The following is a 15,450-nucleotide window of genomic DNA, read 5'->3' as shown; positions in this document are numbered from 1 at the left end:
TTTTATCACGGATTAAATAGTTTATAAGATTTTTTTTCGTAAACTCTATGACAATCAAAGCTTACTTACATCATTCATTAGTTGTTAGCTAGTCGAACATCAAAATTAACTTAGTTGATTAAACTCTTAACTAAATGCCAGATAAGCTTCAAAAGAGAGTAAAAAATATCAGCCCACATAACGGAATATCATGTTTTCTTTTATGGCCATATTTATGAGCATATCGGAAAGTTTTTTTGGGTATTTTGAAAATAAAGTAGTTGATTTTCATTATGAAAATATATTCTTTCATGATTTTCCGTTATTTGACTTAAATATTCTTTCTAGTTTTAATAATGCTACACGGAGAGAATTTTATGTTAACGGTAACCATCCCTATATTATAGCTTCTATTATCCAGTACAGTTACTAACTTTTCCCAAGTTAAAATGACAAATACAACTATCTGGTGATTATAATTAGCACAGTCATTATATGTTAATTCCCACAATTATGATTGTACGGTTTATTATCTAGATGATAACTTTTATCATCGGAGATACTTAAAATTATCATGATTGCTATCATATAAAAACTACACAGGAAGTACAGAAAAACTAAACTTTTTCGATTATACATTCCAAATATAATAACATTCTAATGTTTGACATAAGATTGAGTACTGAAAAAAGTATATTTGTATTATTAAGAAAATGAGAAAAATTATGTCTCCAGGATAGTCATTTGATAAAATCATTTCTTTTTTAGAGAAATTTAGTGTCATTGCAAAGGTTTTGACTTCAATTTTCGTCTTTTCAAAGTTTTATATCATTCTCACCGATAGTAAATTTATCTTGATAAGTATTTAGGCTGCATTTGAAAATGTTCCATCGCTAGATACATACTTATGGAATGACCTTGTATCTCGTGAACAATTGACATTTTTAAAGATATAAGTTCACCCCCTTTAAAAAAAAAAAAAAAAAAAAAAGAATCAAACCGATTTAACCCATGCAAAATGTATATATATATATATATATATATATATATATATATATATATATATATATATATATATATATATATATATATTGTATGTATGTATACATGATAAATATATCAAAATGCATGTGGGTACTCAAATGAAAGCTCTTAATGAGTGTAACATCGGGACAAGCTTATATCTTTAAAAGTGTCAATAGTTAAGAAAGTACAGTGCAATTTAACAAAAATTATTTAATGAAGCAAAATTTTTGTTTATTTTTAGCTAACATTAACACTATTTTTGGGACTAGAACAGCTCTCAATTTCCAAATGACAACCAGCAGTAAAGTAATAGTGCAGGTTCAATTGACTACGGATTGCCGTTCTATGACATAATCTGATTTGATTTTAGAACGAAATAAGATCGCAGCTCCGATGGTAATAGTTACTATCATGATTGTAGAATTTATATCAACATGATTTAACAATTATTATTCAGATGATAAGCTTAACTATCTGTGGTACAGTACACAATCAGAATAGTATTTGCAATTATTGATGTTCGGTAGCCTGTTTTTACAATACTTGAATAGTAGTATTTATCATAAAATTTTCTCCGTGTATACATTATCGTGAATTCTGTATAATGTAATGATTGAAATTTAGGAAAATGTTATTAAACAAACAATTTCACAGGTTAATCATCCATAAATGAGCACATCAATTATCATACCACATCGCAAATACCGCAATTAACTGAAAGTACGCTATTAAGATTATTTGAACAGAACAGAACATAATTATGCAAATTCCAGAGCGTCTTATACAAAAGACAGAGGAATAATTCCTATTTAATATCAAATTATAATCAATAAAATAAATGTTTTATTTCTTTTGCAGTCATTAAGCGCAAAGTGCTCCGATGTGAATCCGTGAATATTGTGCATTGTATTAAATTTATTAGTTTTATTCGCCGAATATGTACCCGAATATGAGCTGATCCGATTAAGAACTTGTGCATTATTGAAATACATAAAAATACATTTGAAGAATTATCAATTGCCATGTGCTGCAAAAGTAAATAGATTCAACTCCAATTAAAATGATGCTTATGTACTTGTATTCGTTTGATCGTTATATTCCGACCAGACAAAGTTAAGTCGATAAATGGTTAAGAATACCGGGAGTGAAATTGATAAATGATGTAATCAGTGAAATGTTTCGAGAATAGGTATAGATCAGTATCCGAATAAGCACCCCTCACCGGAATTGGTGCTCACCCGAGGCTATAGTTCGCTTGAATTATAGGAGTCACGACGTTACTCCCGGGAGAAATACGTTTGCCGGATGCAAGCAAAACCGATAATGTGCTTCCGGTACAAATGCCCACAAATACACTCTTACAAATCGATCAAATTCAATATCAATACTGCTCGAATTTTATTGATTGAGTGTTGAAAATTTTCAAAAATTAAATTCATCTTGGAACACGTTTTGATAATTTATTTAATTTAAAATTCACTTTTTATTTAGGAAGGTCCAAAAAAGCATAAAAATTGATATTTTAAGCGCAAAGAGTTCGATGATCCTTACTATGAGCACGACAATGGCAAAACGTTTTAGGAATCAGCTGCAGTCAATTGTCTTTTGTAATTTTTTTTCTTTTTGTTAAAATTCGTTTTTATGTTAAAAGTTAATATATAAAATATGTAGAAAGCAGTGGATCCTGCGGGCTACCTCTGAAACTTTTCGCTATATATTTACAGTGAATTAAGCTCTCCGAGTTTGAGTTCATAAGTAGAGTTTGGTTGTAGATTTTCGACAAATATTATTTTAAAAAATACATACATGCATACAAATACGGATATCATCATCAAAGTAGTCCAAATAGTTTTCAACAAACTTAAAACTTTTAGACTTAATGAAAACTGATTTTTTTAAATCAGAGGATGAAATCAATGACTTTTTAATTTTTGAATACTTTTAATTTTTTTTGCGGAGAATTCAAAAACTATATTTAGGTGAGAATTACAAAAATATTCAATTGTAATAAAAAGTTTTTAGTAGTTATCATTTTAATTATTTACTGCAACAATCTCAAATGCCATCGTAATTACTTAGTGGATATCGTCGAGAATGCCGGCAGAGGTTATCTCAGACAAACTTCTTATCGCTCCTCATAAACTGGGTGATCAATTCAGAAACAAAGTTAAAGAGAAATTATATTGCAACTATGTTTGAATCTTAGTTGCATAATGCTTTATTAATTACCACTAATTCCACATTTTTAATGTAGGTGATAATTATAACGAGTGAAATCTTAATGTTGGTTATCATTTTCCGGATTCTCATATCTTTACTGCTGACAGAAAAATGTACAGAATAGTAACATTACCAAGTTTTAAAATTTCAGTTATTTTATTTTATAACAAAAATTATTTCATAGAAAATATAATTATCTGTAATTCCTTCAAAAATTTATCTGAAAGTCCGAATTTTTTTTTTTTTTGTATAATTGTAGTTAAATAATATCATTGTATAGTTTATATTTGTATTCTTATCGCAAATAAAGCTGTATTCTGAAAGCTTTCGAGAAGAATAAATTAATTCAAAAGTTGTCTGATGTTCATACCGATCACTTCTTGTAGCGACTAAATTTACAAGTTAAAACACATTACTGTCTGTACTCTATGTTCCATAATATCTCTCACCTTTTAGACGTTAATATCATTTTTTTTTTTTTTTTCAAAACTATTTTCTTTATATTCACTACTGTGTATTGTTGTTTCTAATGAAGAAACTTGATAAATATTAAAAAATGAAGTTGTAAGAAATAAAAGCTAATAAATCCTAATATAACACTCAACTGAGTTATGAATATTCAAAATATTTTTTATAATAAAAACAAGAAGTTGTAAGTGTTTAAAAATAATATTAAACAGAATTCCATACATTTAAATGGTTGTGGAGAACGAATTAATAAAAACAACATATCGTATGTAAAAAATAGTACATAGCTGGAATTTTATGGATTAAAATGAATAAATATTATATTAAGTAATAACAGTAATTAATTTGAGTGAAATTTATTGATACATCATCCCATAATACGATTAAAAACAATGTTCTCTATTTTTCATGTTTTATGAACATATTGAATATTAAAACGCAGAAAGTGAATTTATTTTTACTAGTTTTAAAGCTTCTATATGTGAATTTATTTTTACTAGTTTTAAAGCTTCTATATGTACATATATGTAGGTGTTCGAAAAATATAAGTTAAAGTCTGTGAATGTGTGATTGACTATATGAGGGGCTAGTCTAAGTGGCTGAAAAAGGAGGTAAGTGGCTGAAAAGTATTTTGCTAGAAAATTTTTATGTATCGAAATAGGCGTCAAGGCAATTGGATGCGAGAGGCGTAGTTAGTAATGTCATCTTTCAGGATAGAACCGAACCCTACATATACAATCAGGGTGCTTCGTTTAAGACGACTATTGTTTTTTTTTTTACTCCATTCACGAAATAGTGTTGGAGGAAAGTCAGAGAATTGGTGGCGCCACCGCTGCGGTTGCTATGGTAACGCAGCATAAAGTTTTAGCTCCATAAAAAACTTAGGTATTCTCAGGCGAAAAATACTAGTTTTTTTATATTAAGAAACCTATATTGGATATAAAAAAACTTGGATAAAAATATTTTATATTCTGGGTGAAAAAAACTTTTGTTTCAGTGTATTTAAAACAAACGTAAACTTTGATTTTTGATTTTTCTATTTTTGTGGCCTGGAGACAACTTTTGCTATCATATTGGTTTGAAATGAAATTTATTCAGAATCAAACGCTTTTTTTTTTGAAGTGTCAATTGTGAGGAAGCTCTAAAGTATACGCATGTAAACAATTATACGAGAGGCTTAACCTGATTTTCTAAAAAGATTCTTATTCTTAACTTTCCTATATAAAAATCGCTGATTTTCGAAAATTCAGAAAGACATTAGTTTCACCCTCGTTTTAGAAAATCGAGTTTTCATCAGGTCTCTACGTTTTGAAAACCTAGGAAGCTATTCTGACTATTTCTACGAGGGTTGGCGATAATTGCAGTTCAAATGTATCCAAATAAGCGTTTTACGGAACAAACTAGACTCTTAAGTTCGAAGACTTCCAAAGCGAAAAAAAATTTATTTTTGAGTTTGAAAAGTTCACCATACACTTCTCACAAAAATTGAGGGTTCAAAAAAAAAATCCAAATTTTTGCGGGATTTTTAACAGGCTGTAACTTGTAGAAATTTTAACAGGTAATAATAGGATGCCGAAAGTAAAGTCGAAGATAACATTTTATTAATTAGTTTTATAAAAACAGAAAAATTGTCATAAAGTATTATGATTTGTTAATTAATTATTTAATTAATTCAGTTTACAAAAAAAAGGACTCTTTAGAATAAAAAAACTTGTTTTATGTATCGTTCTGATATTGGGTCAACCATATTCCGATATTGGGTCTTTTAGACTTTTTCAAAAATAGTGTATGCCCGAATGGTGTATACCGTTTTTCTTTATAGCCAGTCGAAAGTACGGTAGTTAATAAATTTTTTAAATATAATTTTTTAAATTTTTTCTCTTCAATTCTCCGGATAGCCTTGTTCAAATTGCTTCGAAATATTGTGCTTCTTTAATTATTTTTATAATTTAAAATTTATTTAGTATGTGTTGATGCCTGCCCCGACATTTGCGGCACGAGCGAAGCGAGTGCTGCTAGTCAGGGGGGCAGGCATCATCTACATCTAAAAAGCTTAATCCATTTATATTATTTTTTTATAACAATATAATTTAGTTCAATAAACATGTCTTTATTTTTTTAACTTCAATAAATTACATTATTTATTATAAAATAATTAAAACAAACCATATATCATGTTGTACTCTAACAAATGTTTTTATAACATTTTTTTTTCACCATTCTCATAATCAGTATCTGAATTATAAAAATTATTTATAATGTTTCCATGAAATACAGATTCACTCATTTTTTTTTTTTTTTCAGTTATTAATTGAATGATAATTTAAAGATATAATTGACAGCACTTAAAAAAAATTGATATCGTGAAAGAACTTTGAGGTTATACGGGATAGCAGTAGTAAACAACTCACTGTAACGGCAGAAACGGTAATTCCGAGTACATAAGAAAGTGTTTGCTCCGGCTGTTATAGATGGCGCGCGCGTAATTCTACCCGGGAAAAAATGTTAGGCTTTCTTCTCTACTGTCGAGGCTGGAAGTACGTACTTTTGACTGAGATATAAAGAAAGCATGTTTTTTCTAATATTAAATTTGATAAAGTTAATAAATTTAATTATTTCCGTGTAACGACGTCTTCATTCTGTATGATTGGGTGAATTATTATTACCAATGAACCATTTGAATATTTTCTAAGTAATAAGAACTAATCATGTACCCTTTGTCGTTCCGGTATTAGGTCTTTTACCTTATGCACTATTACAATTTTTTCCCCACTAGCAAAAAGTTTCTATCAAATTATCAGTCTCGTAATAGTCCCTTAACTTATAACTTTGAGAAAGTCAAGAAGCATCTTATTGACGTATTGAAAAAACAACTTGATCAATTAGCCGATATTTATTTTTTTTTATTCATTATTTCAGACTCTAGAGGTATGCAAAGTAGAACTCTATTGAAAATCATTAATAAACTTTTCTCATTAAAAATTTATCCGTCGATTCGAGGTGTGCTTTTTAAAATCACAAAAACTTTTCATCAGTCATCTTTTATACTATTTATTTTTAAAAAATACATAGGAAGAGTTACAATTCCATTTGTCATCTTCAATCGATAACGATCGTATAACACTCACTTTCTAAACATAATAGAGAAGAAAAACCACTTGAGTATTAAATGAAATACTTTTCACAGGATATTTCACTCTCTTCGGTTATATATATAATGCTTTTAAAGTATCCTATCGAATAAATATAAACATAAGTCTCAATTTGATTCAAAGAAACAAAGTCGTATAATATTAAAAAACGTTTTTTTGTACTTCGTTCAATGGTCACTATAAAAATTTAATTTTAATACTAGTTCTTTATTATGTTCAAATAAAATTATTAGGCAAGTAAAGCTACTTTCCAGGAGCTTTTAGGATCAAAAAACTCCAATAAAGCTTATCGCAACAAATTAAAATATTGGTCGTCGATATTTCTTTATAAAACACTTGCAGTCAAGATTGCAGTTTGGTCGTTACAATTTGTATTAAATAACGGAGAAACAATCGTAATTTATTATTAATGAGAATACATTCTGTGCATCTATAGCATTTTATAAGTGAAAAAGATGCTTTAACGACTAATTTAAAATAAAAGTTTACTGTGTTTTCAAAACTGATGATAAATTTTGTTCTAATGGATACTAATGAGTTAACTGTTAATCGCGATGAACGTATATACCAATAATTTTGAGTATAATATAACTTCACGCGAAACAATGTCTATACTATTAAATAGAAAGCCGGTTTTTTTTTCCGTTTTCAAAATACAAAACTTCAGTATTCAAGATATGTCATTATTATTGCATTTGAGGAATGTAATTTAAGTTAGAAAAAATTAAAATTTTTCTATTATCAGATATGTTATCCATAAAATTATGATTAAACTATTATAATTTTCTATTGTGAAAACTGATCCTAGTTTATCTAAAAAAATTAACATGTAACCGATGAGATGATTTCAAGCTATTACTGATGATTATCATGTTCAAATCGCTTCCATTTGCATAAGTACGATTATTCACTAAATTATGTGAAAATTATTAATTTGTTTACTTGCATATAGGAAACCCGATGCGTACACAATTGTGCGTTGAATTCATAATGAAAAACAGATTAATATCAGTTAATAATTGCTTGTACATGAATATCAATGCTTAAGATTTTGCAGGCGTTTAAAAGTTTTCAAAATCAAAGTAAATTCCTTCTTTTTCTACCAGCGTGATAAAATGGTCATTTTATAATGAGATAATGTAACGCATAGAGAGAAAGAGAGATAGAGAGAGAGTCTTAAGAGTTTTGACTTAGCACGCTCGATGAACATCATCAGAACTAGTCAAGTGCCTTAAAGTCTTTATACGATATTTTTACTAAACGGCTAATACAATATTCATAAATCAATTTAATAAATAATATAATATAAATAAATGAAAATAAAATAATAACGATAACTTTAGTTTTTTTCATATTCCAAATTCATACATAAAAAAATTTCTCATCTCAATCGAGATTTATAGTTTCCGGAATTTGAAAAAATATTCATCTATTAAATAGTCGATAACATTTTATGATATGTTTTTCTATCAAAAACTATTGAAGTACTTTTTTATCGAGTTAAAGGATACTAATATAAAAAATTGGATTCTTTTAAATTAAATAAAGCAAATACTTTTTTGTTTAAAGTGCATGTTATGACCTCACACTTTTGTGTTGCTCTTTAACTTTGATTGTAAATGAATTCATGTTTTCATACAAAATTTGTACGCATCCCTGTCATATATTTTAAGACAGAAAAAAATCAAACCACACTACGCAAATATAAAATTATGCTGAAAATATTATAAAGTTTCACGTGACGTTAAAGGAAAAAACCACTTAAGAAGAAAAATCTGTTAATGTTGTCGTAAATAATATTTTTTTATATAATAAACTGTCATAACCAGGTACGATTAAATATATTCTGTCTAATGTTTTTCTGCCTCACGGGAATGTATATACTTTTTTTTTAGTTTCTTAACGCGAACATCATCCTTTACACTAGGTTATATTTCATCTACTGTGTACTTGAAAAGTCTAATCAATTGGGGGCAGAATCTAGCTTATTAGTTTTGTCTTTAAAAAGCCTCTTGTTGTTCTTATGTTTATTTACATTACTATTGTTATTATTAGGTTACTAAAGTTTACAAAATTATTTGGACTCTGTTTCTTAACTGTTTAAAATAATTTTTTAAATGTACCCTTCCATTTTGATGTAACAAAATTTTCAAAGGTGCAAGGTTGATATTTCATTTTTAATTAAAACATTTCTTAAAACATTATAAAAATTTGTCTGTGTGGGGGTGAATGAAATAAAAGCTTAGAATATGAAACATGCAAGAAGAGAGTTAAGAAGAAAAAAAAATTACCTCAGCGGGTCAGGCGCGTTGCGAACTTTCTTTTCACACAGAAGCAAATTTTATGAATTCCAATGGGGTGTGAGTTGAATATCTTTACATATTTTTTTTCTCTGAGGTGTCAAGGCTTCTGAATAACTTTTAAATTATTTAAATTTTTAAAATCTTCCTAACTCGTAAATAACAACTTTTAAGATAATTTAAACATATTATTCAATGGATTACTTAACTTAATAAACGCTAATATGCTCTGCTGAAATTATGGATACTTTTATTATCGAAATAGGATTCATGATTATAAGGCAGTTGCATTATTTGGTAGAATAATTTTCATGATATCCATCAAAAAATGTAAAAAACTATTTTTTTCGAAATATTTCTTTAAAATAATACAATTTAAAATAATACATAATAAGCACAAGAGATTTTTATTTATCCAAATTTTTACTAAAGTTATCAATGCAATATATGATCGGAACTAATCTTTGTTTTCATTTATATAGTGACTGATCTGAAATTAAAATCGAGGGTCACTATGGAAATACATATATGTCTACCGATTTCGTACGTGACTTCAGATGCAGAATGTAATCTTGGTTGTTACTGCCCAGCCTAAACAAACTCATGAATTATTCTACATAGACTTCCGTTTTATAAAGTGTTAGATGTCCGGTGCTGATTCTTAAGGTCAAAAAAATAAATGTCTGCTTTATGTAAAATTGAATGTTTTTTTTCTTGGCTCATTTTCGATAATCCCGTTATTGATATGACTATTAAAATGTAAAACGTCTATTGAATTATGTACGATTATATACGATATCAAACTTTTTATTTTTTTGTTTAATCCTTGAAAAAAAAATCTGGAAAACGGTTGACCCTAAAGGCCATCCCTGCAACTTCCATATCTAAGCGCTTAATTTAAAATTGCACTCAAAAATGACGTTTTTGAGCTCTTTGAGCTTGAAACTATAATTTATATGTTATTTCGGGCTCTCCGAGCTCAGAGAGTTAGCTGCTCAGGTTAGATCAACAAAAAATTATATAAAAATATTTTTTCCGCAGTGTTATAAAAAATGAAAATCTTTTAGATTCTGCAGTGTCTGTAGCAAGATTCAATACTACTTCAAAAAAAAATTGTTCTATTCTGTCTCACTGTGCCTGCGGTTTGTTTTACATTTAATGTGTTAAATAAAGTGAATGTGACAATATTTATATCGAAATTTTTACGATGCAAAAAAAAAAAAATTAGAGAAACAGTTGACATGGCAGCTAGTTCTATAACTTGTCACCATTTCTGAATTCAAAGTGTACGTAAAAATGATAGTTACATTTTTGACTGAAAAAATTATTGTCAGTTGAAAGACAGATTGTCTTTTGTTTTCTAAAATATTTTTTGTAAATATTTTTGATGAAATCTTGAATGGCGTTGAAATGAACAAAACGGAAAAAAAATTTCTGATGTGGCCTGACATGTCCACATTTGGTCTGATATGGTTTAATATGTCTATATACAATTTTGATATCTTTTAATATGCCCATATATGACTTAATATGAAAATTGTTCGTGTCGTATAGTTATTTGACTAAAGGTAGTATTCGAAATAACCGATTGAGGGCGCTTTCTTAAAAAGCGATGTCAACTTTGCGGTGCAGGTTATAAAATTAAAATCATTTTTAACCTCCCCTACCCCACACCTCGGAAGATTGTTGACGTAGAAATCACTAGAAGAAATTTCGAATTGAAAAATTATGATAAATTATTTTTTTAATTTTATTTACATATACACGTAAAAAAATTTATTGTTGCTGCAACAAGATTTTTTCCTGTTGCTGAAATATGATTGCCTCCTCTTGCAGCAACAATAAATTTTTTTCCGTGTATGAGAAAATTTTTTTCATGTGAAATTATTAGAATTCTTGAGGTAAAATAATCCAACGAAACATTGAAAATTTTTGTTAACACATTTTTTCATTCATATTGCGTAATGCACAATAGCATTTGTAACATAGCTATGATATGATTTGTGCATTACCATTTCTTAATATAGAAGACAAGTAAAATATTGAAGAAATGTGGTACTGAAAGTTATCGTAATAAAAAAATCACATTTAGGTGTCATCGAAATCGATTTTCTTTGCTTGGAGCAACTAAGAACTCGAGACTGAATCCTCTAAGTTATAGGACATTAAAAACTGCAGAATCCTTCTATAGAAACTAAGCACCAAGTTACACTTTCTTACCGAAAAAAGAAATTCTTTCTTTATTTTTTTCTAATCTGCCGAGTCGATTGAAAGATTTAGAAGAAAAAAGTTTATAGAAGAACTACGATGGGAAAGTAGTTTCTGGCAAAAAAAAAAGATGAACCTTAACTTTTGTACCTTAACCATAAAAGTCTATGAAAGTCACTTGAGACTTGTAAAAGAAGAAAAAATCGACCCTGAATAATATTTAAAATTTATCATATATTGTTATTACATTGGATAAATCTTAAAGACCACCACATATATTTTGGCCCTGAAGATGTGGAATAAAGTGTAGCAATGCTGCAGGTTTCTGATCTAATATGTTCTTTTTTGCTGAATAGTACTCTTCAAGTATTGAAAAATCTGAGGCGAAATGGCGACGCAAGCCACAAATACTCGAAAAAACTTTATTGGCGATCCTGGCGAGTGGACTTATATTATTCTTGAAGTAGTCGTCTATCCCCTTCTAATATAGCTAAGCTGCAATATTGTAAACTTGTGATAACTATGCAAAAAAATATTTTTAAAAAGTGGTTATTGATTGGTTACTTAAAAAGCATGTACATGATATTTTATATAGGTGAACAGCGACTTATAACGAGCTATAACTATAAGGCTTCTTTGGCTTCACTCACGACTGTGTCTCTCGGGAAACGCGATCGCAAGGCATCGTCATGACACCTTGATATTGCTTGATGGTTTATATTACTTTTCTGAACAACAACTTCTGACTCATCTGCTTGAACAAATTTGCAAATTTTCATTCTAAGTAGATATTTATATAAATAGATATTAAACAGAAACATAGTTTGACAATTCAAAAGTGCACTTATCAGAGGTACACTTTTTTAAAAAATCTTTTCTATTTTTAGAAAATTTGGACTAAGAAAAAAAGTTCAATTGATTCGCATTACTTCATTGCACTTACAGAAAGATTTGTTTATATTTAATTAATTACAATTTCATTAAATCAGAAAGATTGATGTTTTTCTTTTAAAAAGTAAAAAGAATAAAATGAATAATAAAACAATGGTTGCAATAAACTACAATTTTGTTGTGGTGAAAAACGTTATAGCGTATCGTATTTTTACCATAAAATGTTATAGCACAATTTTTATGAACAGTCTCTATATTGTTGCGCACACAAGATACATTTGCTCCATAAAACTTTATTAACTATTTTAAATGTACTTTCAAACCCAAAAATGTTTTAAAAAGTTAAAAAATAATTAATAATGTTTCATAACAATTTTAATATCTTTACAAAAGTATTTTGACCGCGCAAATGGACGTCAAAAATTTTCTTGGATAACAAAAATGTTTAATCAATAAAGTTAAAAGCTCACAATGGAAAAACTTTACTGTAAAATGATTTTAAGGTCAGCGGCCCTGCTATTTCATGCATGGAATCCGACTTTAGTGGTATGGAATTTAAACTCGAGAACTCCGTTGTCTCTCATTTTTATTGGATAAAAAAAAAGGTTGGTACGTAAATGCTAGATTTTCATCCTACACACTGTATGTCAGAACGGTTTATATGATGTAGGTATGTATGTAGTAGAAACCAATAAAAGCTGCACAAACGTGCGTGAAAACAGAGAAAACACAGAGTTAAATAAGTGAAGAGAGAATAATATGCACCTCACGTATAAATGAAGACCTCAATGGTCCGAGGATCTTTTTTGGTAAGCCACGTTTATCTTTCAGAGTTCATACGATTTCCATTGCGCCAATGTGAAGATGCGTTTGCCAACTAAACCGTCTCCTCGTAATATTCCGATCCCAGATCTTTAGAGAATACGAAGAATAGTAGAGAGAAAACTTATTTATATGAAGTGCCTTTTCCGCTTGATTTAGTTTTACATGGTTTAGTTTTACAGTCATACCATTACATCTCATTTTATACAGTAGTTCAGAGAGATGACTCCATTTTTACCCGTATTTTTTTTTATTTTGAGCTTCTCTTTTGTAATGATTTCTTTAGACACTTTGATCATATTCATATTTGTGAAGCTTTCTAGACGTAAAACAACCAACATCTTATGATTTTATTTTTATTCCTTTACGAATACGTCTATTCTGTTTATTTCTAGTGGTTAAATAATTAGCTTTGAACTTTTCTAGTATAAGATAGTTACTTTTGAATGAATGCGAATATATGTATGTAGGTAATGTAAAGAGGAATGTTGTGTTAAATTCAAGTTGAAAATAGTTTTCCTGAGAGTATGAATGTCTGCTAAATTTAAAGCATCACTTCCATAAATTTGTTAGTGTTTCATCCTGGAAATTGAGGGAAATTGGCCATTTTAAATTTCAGAGTTAGGATTATTTTAGACGGAATAATTCAATTCTTGATAATCGTCTAGTTGTGGAAAGAAAAATATCCATTTAAGTACTGAAAATTAATACAAGTTTTTCAGTAAATATTATCAAATTTCATAAATTATTTTAATAATCTAGAGAATAGATGTAACCTATCAGCTTTAACCAAAAGCACGTTTTTTAGTTGAGGACTTATATGATTGATTATACAATTGAGTTAGTACACGATCGTCTTAATTAATGAATAGCAATGAAAAAAAATCATCAAAACAATCCAAAAAAACAGGATGAATAAAACTCAATCATATTACTCATTCAAAATATAATATTAACACATTTCGAATCCATAGTACCTGATTCAATTACACACTTGACATGTAAAGCTTTGTGATGAAGATCAGTACTGCAAATGTATTCTCAAGATAATATTTAGTTACTAAATCGAAATTCATACTAAAAATTTGCATATTTCTGAGGTTATATAAGAATTTCCCTTACATCATGTCTATGCTCGATTTTTACTGACGTAGGCAAATAATGCTCGCCGTCTTTGATGTAAAGAAAAATTTATGAACCTGCTTACGAACACTGGGATTCGTGAAGCATAGACTTTTGAGCATTATTATCGGAGAATGCTGAACAAGAACGATAGAGTATTGCACTTCATTGATGAAAAGAGAAGGCCAAGTTCTAGATGAAGAGACACGATGTAAAGACTCGCACGTCTTGGGTATCAGTCATGATCCATTCTTGAATAATGTATGTGAGTGGTGGATTTTCTTTCCTCCTTTCAACCAAGATTTTCTTGAGCTTGGCGCATAAAATGTGTGAGAAGCTGCACCTGACGAGTAGTTGACTTTATCGTAGGATAACCGATTATTTAATTTCATAAAAATAATTTTGTTATATTAGTCGCAGTTTCTCTACTCTACCTGCTCCATTTTATTTTCAGCCGACTTTTATTTCACCGGTATAGGTAACTGGGATAGTGAGAAATTAAATTTTAAGTCCCTAAAAGACCAAGAGCGACCTCGACGATAACGGAATACCTCAGTGCGCTCAATTATGCTGGTTATGAAGAGAGAGTCGTAATTTGGCTAGTCAAAGAAATTATTTGCAAAACGGGACTCAACAATACCTGACGCACAAATCGGTGCCCCAAAACACTAAACTCTAAAGTCTCAGTTGAAATAAAATAAATCGATAACGTGAGGCACGCCAGCTTCAGTACGAAAGCTTACTCTTAATTTGCAAGTACGAGGCTTACTCAACGGGAGATCGCACCTAACTGCTCGATACTCTACGGTAAACACTCCTCGCTGTCTAGCAGCCATGGTACATTTATCCTCTACGAGGATCTCAACGCAACTTTCCAATTATCTGGTCGCAAAGCCGAATTTCCACACCCAAACGCACCTTACTTTTCCGCTACTCTAGCCAGACTGCCTCTCACGGCACCCCCTCTATATTCATGCCACGTACGCACGACTCACATTCACTCTACTCTCAGCTACGCTTACTCCCACATTCGTTCTTCTACACACATAGCTAATGCCCCAGACCTACCAGCAATTCTGCTTCCCTGGGAGTTCCGACTCAGCACCCACTACTACCCCGGAGCTTACAGTAATTGGGCCTATCATTCGCAAGCCACCGCATGAGCCTGGCCCAAGCTCCCGAATTTTGGGGCGACGATATTTTAGTCATTCCTCCGCAGTAACTACCTCACTCCAAGAGGCTGAACCTTAGTTCACAAGTCG

At 29.6% G+C, this 15,450-nt stretch overlaps 1 protein-coding gene across 1 annotated transcript in view; it reads right to left on the bottom strand.

Annotated features, from left to right (window-relative positions):
- Window positions 1-15,450, bottom strand: part of LOC141530710 (glutamate receptor ionotropic, kainate 2-like) — a 243,848-nt gene that overhangs the window by 126,196 nt on the left and 102,202 nt on the right. The window lies entirely within an intron of this gene.

This window comes from Cotesia typhae, unplaced genomic scaffold, assembly GCF_013202065.1.
Source record: "Cotesia typhae breed Kobodo isofemale line unplaced genomic scaffold, CoteBio_Ctyphae contig_5, whole genome shotgun sequence".
Classification (NCBI taxonomy): Eukaryota; Metazoa; Arthropoda; class Insecta; order Hymenoptera; family Braconidae; genus Cotesia; species Cotesia typhae.
Note: the sequence above shows the minus strand (reverse complement) of the source record. Positions and strands in the feature narration are given on the sequence as shown.